We start from the raw sequence: 22,787 nt of genomic DNA on the forward strand, positions 1-22,787 counted from the left end.
TGTTGTTGATGATTTCGTGCCTGTTATCGTACGTATCCTTCGTAACAGCACAAAGACGTCACTACTCCATCTACCACGTCCCGTCAAGGTTCCGGAGTAGGTTGATCTTCAGCAACCCATGCTTGTCATAAAAGTCGACTCACAGGATCGGGTGGTCAGGCTCCCTGACTCGGTTGATGGATGTCGTCGTATCCGAATTAGGTATATCGATGCTCATGATGTCAATCACTGGATTGTCATGTACAGATCGCCGCCATACACCTGGAATTTTGCTGAGTGAGGCGTTTATTAATAAACAAACAAACACCCAAGAACCACACTATTGTGATGGCAAACGTGAAAACGAACCACGAAAAAAAAGTATTCTCAGCACAGGCATAATGATATACCGTGAACAATCATGCGTATACCACAAAACATCGTCAAGAGTCATCAAATGCAGACTCTTAGGCAGGCACAATCAATTTACATTCAATAACTCATATCTATTCTTTTGGGATATTACATCAAATATACCACAAAAGTCCTTAGAGAATGCACAATAAAGTCAGAATTGAATTAAGTGGACACTCCGAATGGCGAACACCACCAGAAAGGTATATAGGTGCTCTCTGCTATTCATGCTGACTCCCTCTGCACCGCTCTAAAGATAGGTCAGCTATTTCAGTGTCATAGGTCCCAATAACTCTGGGAATTCGATTTGGGCTGGCTCGAGGGGAAGACGTCTGAATGCAATATGCTAGTCTAACGTCCAGCTACTTGGAGAAACCATCTCGAAATCAGTTCATTTTGGTGGCGTGCCAGACAGCACCAATTAGAAGGGAAATTCTGAAAGTGGTATTCGACGCATCCCTATTCATAGTTAAGACAAGAGAATTGGGAAGACAAGTGGCAGAGAGAGATTCAATATTTCAGGCTGACACACTAACGATAATATAATGGAATGGTAGCACTTGTGAGCGGTAAACCTGTGTCGACAAAAACACCAATCGAACGTGACACTTCAGTCCCACCGCGTGGGCAGTCCATCTTTATTAAAACAACTTTCCTTCAAGTTTTGTCCAACTTCCCACTTCAGACAAGAAACAATATGATTGGCCAATCAACGTAAAAGAAATGTCCTTTCCCTCGTTGGCATTCTTAAAATCTTCATATGCGTGTTTTTATCGTGGGCGAGAACATTAAAACCCTCAAAGACCCTGTAACATTGGAGGAAATTCACCCTTCATGCACCAATGGTCATAAAAGATACGAAGCATCGTTTCGTGTTCTGGAAATTCTCTCAGTGGACAGCCCTGCGATAATGCGACCAATGTAGTTTCAGTACGGTTTTGGACAATAAAGTTTGGCAGTTGAAAACTTTAAAACACTGGGGAATATGCGTGACCAATGTTATAAATGAAGAAAATGTTTGTTTCAACAGACAGATGTTTGATCTTTCTGTTTCACTGGCATGTCAGTCATGCCTAGCGAACGTGCAACCAATCTCCTTTGCCCGACTACGATTTCCATGACGCATCCACACTTAACATAAAACTGCAATTGTTTTCCCCATAATTAATGATCATTGAAACGAGGAACATAACACCCATCAAACGAACGTTATAAATAAAAGTATAGGATGTTAAATGTGCACTGAACTACGTTGTGAGTTCACCGTGTAAGCGGCCTTGGCCCACGATTGATTCAGTCCGGGTTATGTCCTTGTAAAATTCAACCTTGCTAGCGCTATCGAATCTATCAGATCGTATATTCCAAGTGCGCGTCTGAGCCTGCCTAGTCATTACAGTAATAACAAAATGATTAAAACCTCGTAAAAACCTGCAGAAAATGAAAGAGTTTAACCCTGAAAACAGTTTATTCTGTTAGCGAATGCGACATATGAGAATATTGTCATTGATTTATATTATGGCAACCTACTGATTGCTTTTGAAACGCTTTTGCATGAAGTCAAATATTGATTGGGATTTTTTCTCCTATGAAGATCATTAATGAAACATTATCGTTTAAGAACGGAATTATTGATATTTCCCTTCGATTAAATCCTTAAACTATTAGTTTGGCTACATTCTAACTTTGATTATGATTTAGTTCACGGTAACCAGTGCATGCTTCGTTTAGATCAGATTCATAGCCTTGCCTAAACGACCGTATACATTACTTTCATTATGCAATATCCCCGGCACTGGAAATCGAAGATCGATTCTGGAAAATAGATTTTAATTCATAGGAGGCATTATGGTGTAAATTTGATTTGAAGTTAAGTGCCACAAAAGACCAGTTAATATGTTGTGAATCAAAATGTCAGAAAAGGATTACACAAAGGTCTTCCAATGATATAATTTTCGCAGAACACTTTTTTGACAGTTGAACTATATAAGAAGGCCACGGTATCGAACCTTAAGAATCATGTTTCCGCACCACGGTGAACATTTTACACGATAAACTACTTAAACCACACGTAGCACTTTTGAAGTTATAACACTTTTCAAGAAACGTAAGTTACGAAAACAAGGTGTTTTGGTATCAATGGTCATGTGAATATTAGATAACAGTTACTTTTTTTTACACTTTTATAAACATTTACATCAGTTCAAGATGCAGGACAAAATGCATTAATAGCCTGGTTCAAGGGGTATTGTTAAAGGAGATTTAGAAAGACCAGTGAAACCACCTCGCCTGCTTCACATTTAGATGTGTGCATAAGGCATCTTCCCGAGGCAAGAGAGTTAGCTGACCATAAAAGTCCTGTTTCCACCCTTCCCGAACTAAGCTGGTATTATGGAGTTAGATTTTGGCTGGACTAACGAGTCTATGCATAGTCCAATCAAAATCGCGCAGTGAAATCGAAATCCGGTTCGTAAACTGTCAAGTAGATTTCGGATGATTGCAGGATTTGCAAACCGTGTGCACCGCCAACTCGGTGTCAATACATATTTTCCAACTCTTAATCAAGGTGCTCACATGATTTGATGCACTTCGAGTTGTAAGATCCGTTTTATCACAACACAGATCTTAATTATCGATCAGATCGTCTTGACTGGGCGCCGCCATTTTGTTTGAAGCAAATGCAAGTGATACGAGAAGTTGATTCTGATTGGTCCATAGGATAGGCTTAGCAGGGACATAACTCGTAATAGCCACTGGTGACGCCACGATGGAGCCCAGGAATTCCAGCCTAGTTCGGCAAGGGTGGAAACTGGACTTTCAAAGTCAGCTAACTCTCTTGCCTCTGGAACATGTGCATAAGGATTCGAAGTAATAAAAACGTCTCGGCTGTGTGACAAGAGGTACTTTTGACTTTTCAATAGTCAATTTTCCTTTATTGTCGAGCAATATTCCTGCAGCTCTAACCTTTTGTGTCTACATTTCACACTTTTTGAAATAAATCCAGTATGCTTGTTCAACGAAGAGTTGTTTGAGCACGGTTACAACATCAAAGGCCTTAATAAAGCTTTCAAAATGTTTTATGGTAGACACGTGGAGGACATTTACAAAGCTGACGTGTCAGTGACAAAAAACATGTCCGTTGCAAATCCCTTTTTGACTTGTACTATATGTTCCCGTACCTTTTCAGGTGAACACATGACCTGCCTGTGTGACGGATGCCACCGGTGGGGCAGGATTTGCTTACTCTTTCTCCAACACCTAGTATCATCCTTTTTTATAGTGATTCATAAATACCTGCTCATGATACAGTCGTAAACCAGCAATCTTTTCTGCTTTGAGCAGATAATTCTTATGTTTATTGAAAAGGTTTTATCGCTTTTAATTAAATTGGGGAAATGTTCCTGTTTACATGTTCTGTTGATCAGTCATTTGTATTTATTTTTATTTGGAAAGCATTTCACTAACGTCACGTTGTCAGCTTAGTGTTGGAGACAGATCAGGGAGAGGACTCCGGGTGTGGTGCTGACAAACTTAGATACCACTAATCAGGGCGAATCTGGGACGAATCCACGAACGCCTAAGGGACACAATTCTGCACAGCAAAATAGGTCAATTAGAAGACCGGGATTAAGTATCATAATGAAAGAAGGGGGACTACAGTGTTGACCAAAATGGAGAAAACGGGGCTTCAGACCAGAGTAGATGATGGTTGGCTTCAATGTTGACCAGAATGAATGATGTTTGTCTGCAATGTTGACCAGAATATGGATGATGTTTGACTGCAATGTTGACCAGAATGGATAGTGTTTGACTGCAATGTCCTCCAGAATGGATGATGTTTGACTGCAATGTTGACCAGAATGCATGATGTTTGACTGCAATGTTGACCAGAATGGATAGTGTTTGACTGCAATGTCCTCCAGAATGGATGATGTTTGTCTGCAATGATGACAAGAATGGATAATGTTTGACTGCAATGTTGACCAGAATGGATAATGGTTGACTGCAATGTTGACCAGAACGGATGATTTTGACTGCAGTGTTGACCAGAATAGATATAATGTTTGACTGCAATGTTGACCAGAATGGATAATGTTTGACTGCAATGTTGACCAGAATGGATAATGTTTGACTGCAATGTTGACCAGAATGGATAATGTTTGACTGCAATGTTGACCAGAATGGATAATGTTTGACTGCAATGTTGACCAGAATGGATAATGTTTGTCTGCAATGTTGACCAGAAAGGACCAACAATCCCAAGAATCCCCAGAGATGCAATCACGACTTAGTGCGAAGTATCTAGATCGCCATACATGGTTTCACCCGGTTGTACTCGGAATACACGACGAAGCTTCTTGATTTACATTCACGTGTCCTGGCCAGCTGCATACCAAACTTCATCAAATGTCTCTACTTCAGAATAATACTGACACCTTGTGTTGGGATCGACCAATTACCTTCGAAAAGTATCACTTTCACACACGTCAGTGCAGTGAAATAGACACCGTTCTTTATGATCAAATGAAATATTGACATCTTATGTCCATATTTTGATGAGTAAAAAGCGCTAGCAACAGAGCACTGAAGTCTGTTTTCACAAGCGTGCCATTAACGGTTTCCAGAAAGGTAATTATAAAAATAAGACAACTGTAAATAATTCAAAATGATCACTTCGGTAAGTTTGGTAATCGTTGTGCCAACCTATCGGAACCCTTGAAAGAATTATAGCAAGATCGTCACGATAATCTCAACACGAAGAGAATTGTAAACACTAGAGTCGTAAGCAATATAGTTCTGACCTTTACATTAGAATGATCAAATGCGGGTATTGAACTATATCTAAATAACGACAGCTCTAAGGAGACGGGCCGAAGGTTTTAACATTACCATGGCCTAAACTTACACGGTGAGAATGGCCGAGTAGAATGGTCAGGAATTGCTTGACCACGGTTATTATCGGCTGACAAACACGGCGTTTCAGAGGAGCAACGTTTCCTCATGCGTTGGAGCATATTTGCTCTTCTCTTGCAGTATGGATCGCCTATATCCTGAGATTGGGGCAATTATTAGGTTCTATTCTACCAACTGGCAATCAACTAGCATTGTTCCATGTATCCACAGGAAAGATTACCGAAGCTATCCGCTATGAGATCTCGTTAGTGTGTTACACTAATTGTTTGTGGTTTCATCCTTATTCAACTCTGCCAGGTGAATGACCTCTGATCTGTAGATTTTGCTCATGACGTAAACCGTGAATTGATTACTTCGATTTTCATTTGAGCTTATTTTACATCAATGTCATGTTTTCTTAAATGTATACAACAGTAAAACATAATCTTAAACAGTAAAACATAATCTTAAACAGTAAAACATAATCTTAAACAGTAAAACATAATCTTGGTGTAGAGTGACAACGCTCCTCTGAATGATGCAAAAGTACATAAATCGATGCCTTTGTGAAAATATAGTTCAGTGTATTAAAATGTACTAATTAGAGCAATAATGAACCTTTGTTTTTGACATTCATAATAAAATGTCAGTTATGTGGCACAGTGACCTGTTCATACAAGCATCACATGTGACCGGTTCATACATGTGGCACAGTGATCTGTTCATACAAGCATCACATGTGACCGGTTCATACATGTGGCACAGTGACTTGTTCATACAAGCATCACATGTGACTGGTTCATACATGTGGCACTGTAATCTGTTCATACAAGCATCACATATGACCGGTTCATACATGCGCCACAGTAATCAGTTCATACAAGCATCACATGTGACTGGTTCATACATGTGACACTGTCAATTTCATATTCATGAATAGGCATTAAATTCCTTGAAAAAATACATTTATCGACACATTTCAAATCACAATGTAGCCAGTACAGCGGGGGACTATGTGAGTGAGTGAGTGAGTGAGTATGGTTTTTAGCCGCTTTTAGCAACATTCCAGCAATATCACGGCGGGGAACACCACAAATGGGCTTCACACATTGTACCCATGTCGGGAATCGAACCCGGATCTTCTGCGTGACGATCGAACGCTTTAACCACTAGGCTACCCGACCGCCCCCTATTAAGAAGATTCATGTTTTTCAAATATTTGAGAATAAGGTGAAACATGTTATTTAGATGGTTACTCATAAAGTTTGTCTGGATTTGTCTTATTATGAACACGAACATGTAGTAACGTCCTAATTCAATATCCTCAACCCCATCAGTAATCGTAGTGTGTGGTTTCCAGATTAAAGAGGTTTACTTCTATCAAGATTCTATAACGGTTCCTCGGCAGTGTTGTACCCCGGTGTCTGACCTTTGTAGTTTGTCCTCGGTGCCCCATGTCCTATTTGTCCTCGGTGCCCCATGTCCTATTTGCCCTCGGTGCCCCATGTCCTATTTGCCCTCGGTGCCCCATGTCCCATTTAAATCAGTGTCACACTCTGCTATGTTGGAGAATTTTTTTCGGTTCCATATTGCGTAATTCGGTATGAGGGTTTAAAATTTGTTTGCCTCGCCCTTTAAGTAAAGAGTCTCTTTGGAAGCATCAGCATCTAAACGAACAAGTTTTTGTATGCTCAAATTACAAATTAATCCGAAAACTGTCGATTAAGATGATTACTGTCTCAAAGGATGGTTGGAATGAACAACAAACGGGAATTTTGTGATTTGGAATGAAGCAAAAACAACCATTCTCCGCTGGATTTTAAGGTAAATCCTCCCTAATTGATTTGGTGAGCTTTCTGCAAGAGCGTCACTTTAAATTCTACTTTACGGAACACTCAATTTCCACGACTTGAATTTCAATCGAAGTTCTTAATATGTTGAACTCTTAAAAACGCACCGGCTGGTTTTTCATGGCGTATTTCGGACGTCAGTAATACCTTTTTATAGCCAATGGATCGATTTATGGGTGATATTCCTATAGCATGATCCTCCAGGCGTCTCCACTGTAAAACCAGTGTTTCTAAGTTTGGTGGCGACCACTGGTATTGTCACGTGCCTTATTGCCTCATAAAAAGCGCATTTCAACTTCTATGCCATGGACGCCCGTCATTTCACAAAACTGATCATAGCAATTTGGGAATACAAGGCGCAGTTTTCATGCCCAATTCAATTTAAGTTTATAAAAATGAACACCGTGCGTCATGTAGTGTTCGGTGACAGATGGCCTGATGTGTATGACTTCTTCTGTCATACGCTGTCATACGATGAATGGGTATTTTCCATAAAACAGAAATCGCACCAGTCGCATACACACAAAATTATAATTATATTCAATAAATAACCAGCAATCGTAGAAGTATATATCCTAGAAGTAAGGTTTCTCAAATATTATCTGGTAGTCCGTTGTCTTCCAAGAGAATTTGGTCATTGTTCCCGTGAAATTTCAGGTGAACAATTGTCTTGCCCTTGCATGTGTTTGTGACGGTGCCCTGGGACAGTATACGCTCGCTTTTCGTGAACACCTGGTATCATCACTAACAGATGGTTAATATTCATAAACACATTCTCATGATATAGTCGGAATCGTACAATCGAATCTGTTTTTGAAGAGATTTCTTATGAATACGGAATTGGTTTTGTGGCTAAAATGTAACTATTCCTCAAACTATGTGTGTAACCCATTTCTGGCATGAAGGTCGCTGAAACCGGCGTCAAACACTTCCTACTCACTCACTCATTCATTAACGTTGTCATACTAAAAAGGGTTTGTGTATCTTACATGTCAGTATACGTATGTGAATGCCTAATAAATATACATTAAATGTAGAAACGCTTATAGTCAGTATTGTGTTATCATATCAAGAAAGACTTTTTAACCCAACTACTCAAGCGTCGATGTATAGAGAGAGAGTAGTGGTTCAAATGACTTTAAAACAAATCCAAAGTAAGTGAGTGAGTAAGTTGAAAGTCAACTCCCCAAACATAGAAACAGGGCAGTGATTCAAATAAATTAAATGCAAATCCGAAAAAAGATGGCGTCGATTGTAAGACAATCCTGGCATTTGATATGCCAAGTTATATTCATGCACCTTATCCCAACGTGCTGTTAATATGCTAAACACGGCAAAAACACAGTTCGGCAAGACCATGTTTAGAAATGATCACTCACGCCTGGTCGTCTACGAAAACGACCAAATCCCCTGACATTCGATTTCATCTGCACTATAATTTTGTAGGCCATAACGAAACCAACTAATGCCTAAGAAAGGCTCTATCATTATTCATACTAAAACGTGCCAATGAAACTTAGGAAACTGTGGAAGATGATTAAAAAAAGAAGCTATGTGTTTTACATGGACATCTTGGTACGATGTAGTTCACCAACTGGCAATTTTCACCATGTCGAAAGTCCACCTAATTGTCTGGTGAAGTAGTAACGATTCCAGACACAGAGGAATCTTCTCCAGAAACCCTTACTGACATCAGGTAAAGCAGATTTAGACACCAGAAGAGTGGATAAAAATATCGAATAGCCTAACATAGCACTTCACAGAGGGTTCCACTCCTAGTCCGAAATCAAATAACTTACGGGCTAGGGACTGAAAGAAATTAACCCTGCTAGGACCTGGTGGCACCGCAGACCATCCATCACCGGGAAAGAGCAATAAAACTCCTTTGGTGGAGACGAAGGCTTGCTTAAGAGACATGGTCGTACTTCTTCCTTGTCACTCCACCAATGTTTCCACTGACTGACACCAATGAGCGTGTTACCAGCACACTATACCAATCGGCAGCTCTTTCTGCAGTGCGATGAACCAATGATGTAGATGAGATAGAGTTATAGGTGCAAGGGCTTCCAAACAGATTCCCATTACACACTTTGCATAAAAGTGGATGAAGGATTTATTTCAATGAAATGTGTCACGGCTCAGAAGAGTGAATTTGCTATCACAGAAGCTGCATAGGATAAACCAGTAACATGCGTTTTTGTGTTGTGTTGTGATGGTATCTTTCCATTTATATATTCAGTGTTTCAGCGAACCAATTGTAAGAAGATGAACATGCAATTTGCACGATACTAATATTAACTGAAAGTTTCAAATAAACAAAAACAAAACCCTTTCTATAATCAAAAGAAACTCGCCTGTACAGTTCCGACGATCATGATCCATGTCTATGTGTTCTGTCAAAGAGGTGTTCGAAAAAAAGGTTAGCGTATCCTGCCCCACTTGTAGCACCCATTTCAAATACATTTAAAGGCAAGTCAATTGTTCACCTGGACCTTGAAGATCCGGGGTACAATAGGTCTTCAGCAACCCATGCTTGCCGTAAATGGCGCCTATGCTTGTCGTAAGAAGCGACTAACGGGATCGGGTGGTCAGGCTCGCTGACTTGGCTGATGCATGTCATCGTATCCCAAATACGTGGATCGATTAATGATCTCAATCACTGGTTTGTCTGGTCCAGACTCGATTATTTTCAGAGGCTGTCAATAGCTTGACTATTGCTGAGGGCGACATTGAAACAACAAACAAACACAAAACAAACTCAATTGTGTTAAAGAGAACATGTGCTTCAAGTCAAAACTGGAAATTACATTGGACATTTCTGTCACTGATGCGTCATACTTGGAAAAAAGGCCCTCTACATGTCGCCCATAAAACGTTTTTTAGCTTTACTGCAGGTTTGACTGTTGTAACCTTGATTCCGAAAACTTTTGAACGTGAGTCGTAAGAACGTGATATTCTTTAAAGTTGTAAATTTTAAACGTCAACGCCAGAGAATAATCAGTATTGAGTATCTGTCGAAACAGATTCCATCCCTATTCCAAAATAGTGAAGACAATTATATAAATGGATCACATCAGGTGTTCGCGAAAAGGGTAAACATGTCCTGCTCCTTTGGAAACAACCACCATTCACACTTTTCATTGAACGAAACGGTGCCAGTGAGTAAGAAAGCGTGCAAACTCCCGTAAAGGTCAAAGCATTAGATGACAAGTTGACAAGCAGCCTGTCATATTTACTTATGTCCTCTCAGTGCAGACAATAGCATTCCTGGAATGACTTAACCATGGCTTTGAAAGTAAAAACATTGATTGAAACGTTTTTGGTACAAAAATCCGATTTGTATCCGAAGAGAAACTAATCAAATCTAATCTAATATCACGTAGAAAATACAAACTCAAAACGTCAACAATAGCTTATTATGATGGCTTACTTTACTGACAAAATAAACTGAAAGAACAACATTGAATGTTGAACTTAAAATGTGAAAATGTATGTTACCTTTCAACAGTCTACATCTATAGTCATGACGTTCCTAGAGAAATCAGGGGGCACGGGTGCCCCAGTCGTCTGAGGCGCCGCAAGTCGCTGTGCAGAGTTGCTTCCCTTAAGCTTGGGCACGCCAGAAACCTATAATTGTGGGTTCCAATCCCGGTTCGCCCAGATTATGTTTCTAGGTTTGTCAGCACCATACCATGGTCGTGGGTTTCACCGAAGTGGTAAACGCCTGAGTCCTGCATCAATTCGGGCTTTCCTCCTACATTAAGCTCACACGCTATGATATAACTGGAATACTGTTAAAAACACAATTCACCAATCACTCCTAGAGACATCGGAAAACCTTGCTCTTTATATGCAGATTCGTTTGTTCTTTTTAACTTGGTTACACCTACACAACAGTGACAATATTTTTATGAGTACATATAGGTCACTTTTTCTCGGGGAAAACTCCACCAGATTACTAACATATTAACCAAAATATGATCTTGACTCAAGGGAGATCACTCTAGATATACATGTTCTCCTTTGAGTAATAACGGCAGTCTTAAGCCATGTTCTATAGGACACAGCCAAAGATATTGATTGCTACGTTTAAGATTTACATACGCTTTCGTATTTTACAATGCTCCATCTTCACACATATGTGATCAATTATACATTCGGCCTGATGTTGATTCCTCTTCGTTTGACATGAAGGTTGATATATTATCTCGTATGCTGATTTGGACAATGTGTACTTTACTAGATGGCATTTCGTAATATATATTACGTTTAACATTTGTAAACAGAGACCATAACTATAAGATAAACAACCGTTAAAGCATATTATTGCTCAATAACTGCCACTTTATTTTTCCTGGGCTTAATTGCATATGGTTTTGTATATTTGTACATGCGTATAAATCGTAACGAATCACCTATCTCACTTACACAGTGCACGCCAATTTACGAAAGACATTTCCACTTGGTTTCAAAGGATATGAATATGAACCAGATGTTACCACGGCAAGACGGTTAAAACGAAGAAGATTAGATTAAAATGTATTGAAAACTACGTCTGTTGACCATAGTCCAGAAAGTACAAGCATTGATAAGAACGTTCAAAGTACATCTGTAAAATATTGAATTTCCTTAAAATAGATCTAATTTTTTAACAACATAATTTACCAAGTAGACATATGAAAAATACATTAACGTTAAATTCAGGTGCTTCAAAACCCTGAGTATGACTCATATGTGGTGTTTTTCATTTCGCAGGACCCCCTTAACAGATCTTGCAGGTTGAAGAGTTTTCACAAGCATGAAACCTTTTCAAATGTTTTAAGGAAGACAAAGGAAACAGGTGATGATCACATCCCTGTTTGACTTCCATAGCGACATAAACAACTGGCAGCATCTTTCAAATACATGACCAATATGTTGCATTTGGCAGTGACTTTGTTGAGTTAACTTTTAAGCGTTATCGCGAGCACCGATATACCAGCTAAATAACGTGTATACATTTCAATGCTTGCTGAGTGTTACGAACTAAAATGAGAACTCTGTGTCTGTGTAATCGCAGCTCATAAGTTAGGCAAGAAAAATAGATGATGAATGTCAAAAGAATATCACTGGCTTTCAGATATGAAACATTAAGTGATATCGGCAGAATAACACATTGTTAAAAATGCATGAAGAATTCTCCTTTTAATGGAGAGAAGAACTTATTCTTTCATTTACAAAGATAGGCACACCTGCACGCACACGCACATATATAAAGGGGTCAATAATAAGATTGTGTAAATGTAAGAATACAGCCGTGTTGACGTAGTGGTACAAAAACACTAAGTACGTGTATCAGGGGGCAAAAGTATCCAGTCGCCTTATGCCCCTTCATCGTCATCACTGTGCAGATTTGCGTCCCTAGGCGTGTAAGAAACCACTTATCTTGGGTCCGAATCCCAAATTCAATCTGATTCTGTATCTAGATTTGTCAGCACCATACCGTCCTCGTGGGTTTTACCAAAGTGGTAAACCAATAAGGTCCCTATAGCGTCAGTCTTTCCTCCGGCATCAAGCTTGTAGGTTTAAATATAACTGAAATACTGTTCAAAGTGGCGCTAAAGCACTCTCACTCAGTAAGTGTTGCCTTCGAAAGGCGAACAACAACCAAGACGAATCGATTAAGTTGAACACAATGGTTACAGAGTTCGCACACGCTCTCTATAGGCTGACAGTTTGATCAAGGTAACAACATTCAAGGCCTCAGTAAAACATTAAAAAAGTTTTTTAGTAGACATGTGGATGACAAGACCACATTAGAGGTAAACGTAACAAAAATATTTCTGATGCTATTTTGACTTGTACCATGTGTTCATGTGTGTTTTAGGTGAACATTTGTCTTGCCTTTGCGTGTGTTTGGGACGTGCCACCGGTGTGGCAGGATGCGCGCACCTTTCGCGAACACCTGGTATCATCGCTCTTTGATAGTCATTCATGAACACATGCTCTTGAAATAATTGGAATCGCTTAAAACCAGAAGTTTCATGTGATTATAGAATTGATTTTGTCACTTTTATTTATATAGAAACAAAAATCGTGAGTTAAAACTGAGGTTAAAACAAGAAGTCGTATGGACAGGAACAGACAAGTATGGTTACTATTCAGCAACATTCATTTTTCTCCAGGAGCTTCTTCATGTTTTGTAGCATCATGAGGATAATACACCTAGGTGTCCATTGAACAACCAGCAAATCTTTGGTGTATGTGAAAAATGTAAAACAAGAGCATGTGGGGAAAGGAACAGAGACGTAAAATTAATATTCACTTCTTTCATCTTCTCCCAGGGCTCTTATGGCAACAGAATGGGATTGATTGATAAGGTGTAGTTGGAAATTGCTCTTTCAAGGACAAGTCACTCTCCCACCATATTCAACGACACCGGCAGCAATTATGACGAAGATGACTCAGTAAATGAGGATACGGTGCAGAAAGATGGCTGATGGAGCTTCTGTTTGTGCATGACGCTAGACGAGTCCTCGGCCAGCTTGCATTATTGTATTTACTCTGTACTACAGAAAGGGGAGAGGTTAAACCGCTCATTGCCCCTGATGGAACAACTCTGTGTGGCAAACAGTAAAAGTGTATTGCTAGGCGTGCTTGCTTCTCTTCCGGAGTTTTTTCCTTTGTATCTTACGGGAGATCGCCTTTCATATTTCACGCACTTTTGTAATTGATCGCAAATAGTACAGAATCAATAAGATGTTAAGAATGGTGTTGGGAAGTCATATGCTCATCGTGATATGAATAATTGTACATTTAAACAAACGAAATTCATAATAAAAAATATTATTATCAATACATAACGACGACGATGATGATGATGATGATGATGATGGTGATGATGATGATGAATAATGATGATGATAGTAACAATCTCAAGCAATTCATGATTCAATAATTTCATAAGTAAACTCATGATTCTTCTTGCAGTCGATTCTATATTTCGTTTCATAAGTATGATAAGAAATATATTATAAGGTTAAGACATGAATACATCAGCCCTGTGAGTGTGGCAAACACCATTATTGATACTGTTTACCTTTAAGTTTATATTATGTCTCAGCAATATAAACTGTATATAATATAAAAAAAGGTGGGCCCATGTAGCGGCCTATTGAGATGATCTTCCGCCTTGAAATTATTGCTGGATTATTGCGGCATAAAACCATACCCACTCACTAAGATGATCTCATGAAACTGTTAACAGAGACGGGGACATAGATCTCAATCTCTTTCACGTTACATATATCTCAATCTTAACCGTCAGCTGTGTGGGGTATCGAGGGATGACGAAGTAGAAGCACTTCTGTCTTAAGGAGACACACTAGAAAATAAAAGTGTGTCTAGTTTTATTGTCAGTTAATGTGATTACTTTGCATATTGTAATTGGAATTGAAATGTATCTACAAAGTAACGTTCATTATATTCCCAATAAATAACATAAACATCACAGTTATTACACTGGCTCTCATTCTGAAGTAGACGCCTCATTTGCTCTTTCTTACAATAGAAGAAATTGTAAAGCTTAAGTCATTATATTTGTGTTATATATTTACAAAGTAAATGAAGTAGGCAGTTTCTGACAGACGCTTGAGAAGAAGCTTATTTAAGATTTATTGAAACATGCCTCTGACCTGCTTTAAACAGTCGTGTTTCTTAAGAACTCTTGATGTTACTGTTGTCCACGAACATCTGGCATCATTACTGTTGGTAGGCATTGGTATATCTGGTATAGCCTTACCTTCCTACAACGCCAGGCGTCCTACAGTTGGCATCATTGGTATACAACATACATGTGGTGTTAACATATCTTGTGTTAAGATGTTCGCATGATCATATGTCCTGGTGGGATTTTGACCAGTGAGTGTGTGAGAATCAGCAATGTTACAGCAATGAGTGAGTGAGTATGGTATTACACCGCTTTTAGCAATATTCCAGCAATATCACGGCGGGGGACACCAGAAATGGGCTTCACACATTGTACCCATGTCGGGAATCGAACCCGTGTCTTCTGCGTGACTATCGAACGCTTTAACCACTAGGCTACCCGACCGCCCCTTACAGTAATGATCACCTTATGATCGTATGTCTGATCACCTCATGATCATATGTCTGATCACCTCATGATCATATGTCTGATCACCTTATGATCATATGTCTGATCACCTTATGATCATATGTCTGATCACCTGTATGATCATATGTCTGATCACCTTATGATCATATGTCTGATCACCTTATGATCATATGTCTGATCACCTGTATGATCATATGTCTGATCACCTGTATGATCATATGTCTGATCACCTATATGATCATATGTCTGATCACCTGTATGATCATATGTCTGATCACCTTATGATCATATGTCTGATCACCTTATGATCATATGTCTGATCACCTTATGATCATATGTCTGATCACCTTAGGATCATATGTCTGATCACCTTATGATCACATGTCTGATCACCTGTATGATCATATGTCTGATCACATACTATTGTTTACAACCTATCACATGTATGATATTGGTACATAATAACAGGGGGTTAATTGCTTCTGATGATAAACTGAGGCATGGTATCTCAGTGGGCTAGCACTATAAATCGGCATCAGTCCGGAATAGTACAAGCAGCCACACACACACGTTCATGCACGTCGCTATAGAAGTGCAATCACCTTTGACGCGACGTTAAACCCCATTTCGCCACACCGCTTCTGATAACATGTACCATGTGAATGTGTTATCCTGGCACATGATGTCTATTTAAACAACATACGTGGTATCGGCACCTGATTAAACATTTTTCCCTATTCATCACGTATATATTATTGGCATATAATAACATCCATCGGGAATTCATAATAATCCATAAGTGGCATATACAGGAGATTTCCTGAGTGATTTGGGGGTTTTCGCTTCACAAATGTGGCTTTTACATGATGATGATCATATACCTGTGTGTGTTGTCCGGGTGTGCACAATCCTGTACACAACTGTTAGTGGTAGTGCTTGCCTGTGCATGTGTTTGTGATGTGCGTGCCTTTGCATGTGTTTGTGATGTGCTTGCCGTTGCAGGTGTTTGTGATGTGCTTGCCTTTGCAGGTGTTTGTGATGTGCTTGCCTTTACATGTGTTTGCGATGTACATGCCTTTGCATGTGTTTGTGATGGGTGACACCGTTAGCTCACCTTTTCGCGAACACTAATTGATAGTCACAAGAACTATATATAGGATCTACTGGTCTACCTCTGTGCCCTGATTGATTGCCTTACATCGAACCCCGACTTCATACATAGTGTTGCTCATACTATCAAAAACACGTACTGTTTTAACTGGCCCAGATTCTATTACCTAGAGTGATCGGGTGAATATGGTTTCATGCTGCTTTTATCAGCATTCAAGCAATCACTAAAGTGTGTTTTCACACATAATACCCATGTGGGGAATCGAACTTGGCCTGCGGCTTGACGAGCCAACGCTATAACCACTAGGCCACCCAACCTGTCTTTAGAAGCCGGCGTGATATGAATGGTGCGTTGCGACGTAAAACAACAAATGAATAGCAATGCATTAGTATGCAAATATTCACTGTATGTAATCATAGCCAAACTTTGAGACATGTAAACAGTAATACCGTTGCATAACATGGAGTATAATTTCCTTCAACAAACAGATACCATTATGATCATTCTTAGATACAGCCATAACTATCATTATCACGCAACAAAATCATAAACATGAAATGTTAATAACAAAACAACAAAATATCGCTTCATCAAGAAAGATAAACCATCTCGAATAAGTTACATTTTAAATCCAAATCCGACACGAAGAACCGAGCAGTTTACTTACAGTTATAACAATAAACAACAATATGTTATAACATGACATAAGTCTCATATTGTAGCCCAGAGCATTGCAGCAAGAAAGAACATCTATTCATAATATTTTAATAAGGAAAGAGGCACGTAACCGGCCCACATGACATTAAGGTCTTCCACCACAAACACGTTCGGTAACAATGGGCACAGATACTTCAGAAACATTGATGTAACTTAAGGAAACTGTTACCTTTTTATCCGAGTTTGTGGAGCGCCGTGGATGCCAGTATCCATCCCACTAGCTGCGTATATACATCAGAGAAGTAGCGTACGTTCACACTCTAATACGAAAGGCCTGCGCGACCCATGCGATCCTGAACCACTCACTTGATCAATACAGGAGTGCTTCCTGCTACTGTCTCGAGATGCGGAACCTGATTACGCTCACGGTAAACATCATGGTCTCTGCTGCCGCTATGGTACAGATGCTACGTTCGGTTAAGGGATATCATGCCTCCGTATTGTTTGGTATTGCCTCACCTCCTTTCTACGTCCGTAACTCGTGCAGTACCTTTGCTTAGTTACTGTTCGCAGTGTTTGAACTTGTTTCACGGGATTCCAAGTGCAGTGTTAAGCATGTTTGTGTGTTCCTGTAATATTTATGACCTCGCGCTTTGAGTGTATTTTACAGGAACCCCTCCCATAGAAAGAAGGTTTTGGTGAATTCGGCACAATGGGAATCTTAGTGTGTGTGTGTGTGTGTGTGTGTGTGTGTGTGCATGCGTGTGTGTGTGTGTGGCTGATTGTACTAGTGCTGGCCCACTGGGATACCATGCCGCAGTTTAACATGAATGCCCCACTCAGACACAGTATACTCCCAGTCGACTAGTCCTTTTTTAAGAACCTTAATGCCGAGAGAAAGACAGGGTATTAACAAGTATCATCTTTTAACATCTTTTGGTATGAAGCGGACTGGGATCGAACACCGGACCTTCCGCTCTCCAGGCGGACACTCTACCAGTAGACCACGAACGCGGTCCCTTTGAGATGAAATTTCCTGTGGAATGTAGGAGTAGAGCTTTAAATGTGTTTTACGTGAGTTAGTGTTTTTTTATAGGATTAGATTTCAACGCTGTCATATTGAAGAAGATATCAACCTTTCCAACTTTGAACAAACGACAGGTTTATTACGTTTCTAGTTTAGTGTCAACACTTTAAAAAACCTCTGTTGTGAGAAGGGTATATTCACGATAGTAACTTCCTAAAAAAAATAATGATGAACTTAAACAACTTTCTTCGACGAGGAACAAAGCGAATCGGCTTCAAACGTTTTCCATTGAGGCGAATCAAACCCGGTTTTTGACGCAAGGAGCGGACGTTTCAACCACTAAGATATCTCATCCTAAACAGAAACAAAAGCTAAAATCAAATACCGTGTCTATTAAAAACGCGATCACGCCCTGCGTTAATATTTTGATATGTTGTTGTGGATGCGAGAGTGTGTCATAATTTCTTATTTTAGGGTTTTTTAAACTCTGATATATTTCGTTTGAATAATGATTGGACCAAATGTACCAGGCCTGCATAATCATGTTTTCGTATTTATGGTTTAAATCATTTTCATTTTTAAAAAACACATGGCTAACATTCAACAGAAAATGAATATGCGACATCATATACGTCTTCCCACTCAATTTTTCCACTGAGCTTCTCTGCATTTGGCCCAATGTCGTAGTTCCTCTAATTTGCGTCGTCCTCTTTCAAGCATTGTTTGTTGTTCAACGCCGGTCTCAGCAACATTTCAGCTTTATGACGGCGGTTTGTAAATACTCGAGTCTGGACCAGACAATCCAGCAATTGATTTCATGAGCATCGATCTGGGCAGTTGGGATACGATGACATGCATCAACCAAGTCAGTGAGTCTGACCACCTGATTCGGTTAGTCGCCTCTTACGACAAGCAAAGTTGCTGAAGATCTATTCTACCCCGAATCTTCACAGGGCATTTTGAAAAGCTCCTAAAAAGTCAACAACCAAACAAATGAGTAGTTCAGATAGATTATGTTTATTTTGGGCCTTTATGACTTATACGGATAGACAACAGATCTTCACAGGTTCTTCCTTTAAGCGCTAGATTTACTGAGCGGGATTGCAATACACCTTTATCATTTATTCAGAAAACGTTCTCGCTAATAAATAAGCATGGGACTTCAAATTTAAGTATGATCGCTACACATACAATGACGTAGTTTAACAAATACGTTTTGTCTTGTCCAATAACGTCGCACTCATTAACATACCAGCTGGATGACGGCGGTCTGTAAATAACTGCGTAATCTGGTAATTGATTTATTGACCTTCGATCCATACAATTGGGATACATTACTTGCAATTAACCAAGTCAGCAAGCCTAACCACCATTCAGTCGGCTCTTACGACAAGCATGGGTTGCTGGAGACCTATACTCTCACCTTACATCACGATTACTTATTTACCCTTTTCGCGAACACCCGGTGTCATCACTTATTTTCAGTGATCCATTCATAAAATTTTCACTGCTATTTTGCGTTTTACGCCCAAAGGAATCGATTACGGCAGTTAATCGAGACTGGTTATCCGCTGGCGTTTACCCTCATCCCGACAGGTTTTGCTAAACCAGAGCGAGCACTTTTTACATGAGCATCGGTATTATGTGAGGAATACATGGATACTGACATATATTAGTGAGTGAGTGAGTTGGGTTTAAGGCCGCTTTTTACAGTATTCCAGTTATATTGCGGCGTGTCAGCTTAATGTGGGAGGAAAGCCCGAAGTGATGCAGGTCTCAGACGTTTACACTTCGGTGAAACCCATGAGCACGGGTATGGTGCTGACAAACCTAGAAACATAATCGGGGCGAACCGGGATTCGAACCCACAATCATAGGTTTCTGGCGTACCCGAGGGACGCAACTATGCACAGCGAATCGCGGCGCCTAAGACGACTGGGCCATCCGTGCCCCCTGACATATATAACATGTATGCTAATAACAACATGCAATCATCTGCTTCAGCATCTGCATCCTCTTAAGAAATCAATATTGCTTTGAGGCATTACTAGGTCGCAATATACATGTACGTATATGCACTCACGTTCGAGACAACTTGTCGATACTAGGAGAACACGTTTATTTCCCAACACTAATGATTAACACTGCGTGAATATCAACACTGCAACTGTATGTCATCAAAGGAACGAACTGCTTCAACTCAGTGTCTAGGTACGGTGATATTATCAAAGTAGGCAGACATGACATGGCATTTACAAATATACCCAGTCCCCTGTGTGACTAGTCCCGAGTTTAATAAACAGTAGCAACAATGCCTTAAGTACATATGTACATTTAACAATGAACCAACTGCCATGAGTGGGAGGCGATCGAGCGCGTGACGGCTGTCGTGATTCTAGTTACCGAAAGTGGGTAGTTCTGCTTGTACATGTTGTATTGATGGCCTGTCTAGAAATATTGTGGGAAACGTGTTTTCATTAGCTGTTGAAGATGTGAGTCATGGCCATTTGATGTCGCAAAACGAAATTATATAGCAGTCAACATCACGAACGGACACAGACGGAGGTGGTGATAGATGTTTTATGTATCAAATTATGAACACAAGCTGTAGTACAGGACTGAACAGTCACGTAAAAGACTCGTCAATTAATACGAGCGCGTTCGTGCATGAAATAGTTTCAAGCGCTCACTATTTTATCAATTATTCTTTTTAAATAATATTATTATATATTTTGTCTTTAAAAGGCATTTAGAAGTAATACACATAAGGAAGAGAATTTATGGATGTCAACTTCTTTATTATGAGGAACACAACGTTTCGGAGTATATGCTTACTCCTTCATCAGGTGAATGAATGAATGAATGATATGAGACAGAGAGCATATATATATTTTCACGTAAGAACAACAAAAGTCATAATATAACATAAGATCCCTAGTTAAGTTTCCAGCTTTTGTTATCTTATTACTTTTGTTGTTATTACGTTTAAATATATATTCTCTCTGACTCATGGCATTCATTCACCTGATGAGGTTCGAGATCATTCTGAATTAAACAGATTTTAAAAAATTCACAGTAAGCTTGTACCTCATAGACTGTGGAATATGTGTATTTTGTACAATATACCAATAGATCTATGTATGCACTTGTGAAGCTAGGAACACTACCAATAACACCTGGACAGTGTTTAATGTGTGATGACGAGTGCGATGACATAATAAAGCTCCAACTGCTATGTTGTACAGCTTTAATTGAGGCAAGGAACACCCTCTATGAGCATCTATTCGACACTTTAAACCTCGAACAATACATGTGTATTGAGGGCTGTGCGGATGACGAAGTATAACTTGTGACATTACTAGGTGGTATAACCCCTGTTGTAGAGGATATGAGCCTTGACAGCTGGGCTGAATTCATATCTTCTGTTTCACGAGATATAAGCTCCTGGAACCTGCGATCAATGATCTATCTATAGACAGTATATCTCATACCAGGACCACGACATGTAAATATTCAGTATTGCCAATTTCTCTGCATAATGTTCTTGTAAATATGCTGTGTTAACATGATTCCAAATGTATATCACTCTCCGAAATTACTGGAGGAAATAAAGATCATTCATTCATTCATTCATTCATTCATTCATTCATTCTATGTACACGTAAGAACAACAAAAGTCATAATATAACATAAGATCCCTTGTTAAGTTTCCACCTTTCGTTATTTTATTACTTTTGTTGTTCTTACGTTTACATATATATGCTCTCTGCCTCACGGCATTCATTCACCTGATGAAGGAGTAATCATATACTCCGAAACGTTGTGTTCCTCATAATAAAGAAGTTGACAAGCATAAATTCTCTTCCGTATTATATATTTTGAATTAATTTTTATTTATATTTGCATTTTATATCATTTCATTTGTGATTGTTTTAGTTATGTAGGAAATGCCTCTAGCTCTAATATAATTCAAAATAGGTACACAAAGTTCCCTTATTTCAAGATACGTGTAAGTAATATAGCCATTAAAAAAAACGTCAACATAACTGATATTCACAGAAAAAAAGTCTAAGCAACAAGTTTTAAATGCATATGCACCTGTACAGTCTAAACAAGTTTGTTCAGTAGCTGTAAGTGATGTACAGTAAACTACGGTTATAACGAACTCAAAGGGACCAGTAATTTTAGTTCGTTATAACCGTAGTTCGTTATAAGCAGATATACAACATAACTACAGCAAATAGTCGGGACCAAAAAATAAGTTCGTTATATCCGTCAGTTCGTTATAAGCGTGTTCGTTATAACCGTAGTTTACTGTATATTGAACATGGACAGAGCAACGAAATCTTGGGGAAACAGAAACAATAAACGCATCATGCGAAGGTCTACATGTTTGGTAGATGGTTTACGTTTAAATAGAACTTACATCTTTAAGTATAAACATTGTTATGCTGACCCATGTCATCATCTGAAGTCTTCTTCACTTTCATCTCGTAAAACAAACAGCAGGTTACGTTCTGGAATGTTATTGCCTCGTCTTTAGGGAAATCCTTCTGTTGTCTCCACACACTGTTAACTGATTGTCATCTCAGCGGACAAAGTGTCAACAGCTCAGAAATATATCCAACTTTTTTATCGACCATCATCAGGCTTTTAGAAAAAGTTTATCACAAGGCGTTCGGTTGTGCTTAGACATTTAATGAAGAAAACAAAGTTTTGATTGTAAGTTATTTCCATATTGAT

General features: G+C 39.2%; 1 protein-coding gene across 3 annotated transcripts in view; it reads right to left on the minus strand.

The window, feature by feature from the left end:
• The window catches only part of LOC139470014 (5-hydroxytryptamine receptor-like), a 189,605-nt gene that overhangs the window by 90,048 nt on the left and 76,770 nt on the right, over positions 1-22,787 (minus strand). The window contains exon 1 of one of the 3 annotated variants that reach the window (XM_071252299.1): positions 17,247-17,334. The exons of the other annotated variants lie outside the window; for them this stretch is intronic. The gene's annotated coding sequence lies outside the window, so the exon portion shown is untranslated. Of the gene's footprint in view, positions 1-17,246; positions 17,335-22,787 lie in introns of those variants that run through there. 3 annotated transcript variants of the gene reach the window in all.

This window comes from Haliotis cracherodii, unplaced genomic scaffold (assembly GCF_022045235.1).
Source record: "Haliotis cracherodii isolate W230 unplaced genomic scaffold, xgHalCrac1.p SCAF_20, whole genome shotgun sequence".
Classification (NCBI taxonomy): Eukaryota; Metazoa; Mollusca; class Gastropoda; order Lepetellida; family Haliotidae; genus Haliotis; species Haliotis cracherodii.